Below are 2293 nucleotides of genomic sequence, written 5' to 3' on the forward strand. Positions count from 1 at the left end.
TTTAAACCAGGAAGTGAGACAGAGGTCCTTAGGGTATAGCTAACCATTTTTTTTGCCTGATTAAATCGTGTTTCTGTTGTCAGAAATCTGGCACACGACTTGACAGGACCATCATTTTCATTAAAAATCTACTTTAAAACAAAGATGGTTATAATAGCACATTTTTACTCCTATGGCATCAGTACGTATTGTTATTTTTAGATTTTGAAGACTTTGAACACATTTTTAAATTGTTTAAAGTTGTGAATTATTGTCTGAGATGAGGCTGTTTTCTGACAGAGCAAGTTTAGAAAATAAAAAAATGAAAGCAAACAAAGCATTTAATAAATTACATATATTTCATATATATAAATCTTCACCAAAAAACTGCAGTAAGAGTGTTGATATTAATATTTTTAAAAGTTTTTTTTTAATAGGACATAATTTATCTCAATTCTCAAGAACTGTTGTTAAAATATGACTTTCAACCTTAACACAACAGGATGATATTATCCTTTTCCTGACAGCGTTTGAGCTTCCCACCCTGAGCGTGACGTCAGAGGAAAATGGCCGCCGTGTAAACATGGTGAACGGACTTATGTGAAAAGAACATCATTAAATACAGATACAGTGCCGTGCGCACTAAAAGTGAGACAACACAAACATTTCCCAAGTTGTAGGTGAATTCCCACCCTGAAGTTCATGACAGACGTACAGTTACTGAGCACATAACAAAATGATGGATCCATATAGAATGCAAATAGACTTATTACTTACATAAATATTGCATTGGTCTGTCATTACGCTGAGTGAGACTAAACTATCTGCAGGGAGTAGAGGGGGGAAAGGAGATTAGACCAAATTGTCTGGACATTATTATCATTTTGGACCAAACAGACGTATTTACACAGTGTGGCGAACACACAAGAACACAGTGAACACTTATTTGTTATGTATTTACCTCTAAACAGCAAGAACACATCTTTGAAATATGCACTGATGGCCATCACAGGTGGATTAAACACTGTTAAGAGCTAAGGCTAATCAACATTATCATCATGTAAAGCATGTTTTTATATACCAGACACTTTCACACTGTTGATTCTGTATTTTTTCCTCAATGACACTTAAGTTTTCTTTTTTTGTTTTTGCTCTACATACATAAACACTGTATTGACACCAAAAATCTACAGCAAAGTTACACTTGACAAAGGAAAACCCTGGTTGAGAGATTAGGCTAGCACTATTTGTTATCTTGGTACTATTTACAGACCCCAGGCTGCTGCTCCGTGAAGAGCAGCGATAAACGGGAATTTAAATTTTTGCCGCTGTTGTTGGAAAACCGTACACCTGCAAATCTTTAATATTTGATGCTGTCTTCAGTTGAAAGAGTACATGTTGAGAGGGTTTTACGACCTGTGGGGCCTGCTGAAAGCTTGTTGGATGATTTCTAAAAAATACACACAGGCTTTATTCCTGAAATACTCCCCGTTTGCAGATGCGTGGTTTCGGTTCAACAGCAGTGTTTTGCTAAATTACAAAGTGAAATGAACCAATTAGCTCGGCCTCCGGCATGCCAGCCCAGCCATCCTGCCAAGACAAATGACAGAGGTCCCCTGCTGTTACTCCACAACAGCTCCTATACATCCTCTTCTTAAATTACCTCCCATAAATATACACAAGACAAGAGTGAGGAGGGAAGGATTAATCCCACCTGTCCTTTTTTTTTCCATTTGAAGTGAGCGACGAAAAAAAAAACTAACCTGCACCAGGGGCTGAATCCTAACTCAATCTCCCTACAGTACTTTTACACCTTCGATTTGAGTTACAGTACAAATGCAAGTTAGATTTGGGAGAATGACGGAGGCTCAGAAGACCTGCAGTGACCACCAGGAAAAGGACAATTAGCCACCAGCCAAATGCTGCTAAATCTTTGGCTTTTGCTGGCAGGTTTAATTCCTTGTATGTAGGGATTTTGATATCAAAAAATATCAGTTTGTCACAAATTTAATCTATAAGGTGTTGCTATCTGACTTTATAAAACATCAATCATCGTTTTGTTGAGATATAAACAGTCTTACATCCTAAAAAAAAATAAAACTAGAATTCCACAGCCATGCTAGCAGCTCTGTACTCTGCACTTGACTGGCTTTCAAGCTAAATGCTAATATTTAACAAATATTGTTTGCCATGGTCACCATCTCAGCACGCTAACAATTGTTATATACAACTGAGGCTGATGGGAATGTCACTAGCTTTGCAAATATTTGATCACAAACTAAAGTACTGGACAGTTAAGTTTCATGACCAGTTC

This window comes from Lutjanus erythropterus, chromosome 24, assembly GCF_056507025.1.
Source record: "Lutjanus erythropterus isolate fLutEry1 chromosome 24, fLutEry1.hap2, whole genome shotgun sequence".
NCBI lineage: Eukaryota > Metazoa > Chordata > Actinopteri > Lutjaniformes > Lutjanidae > Lutjanus > Lutjanus erythropterus.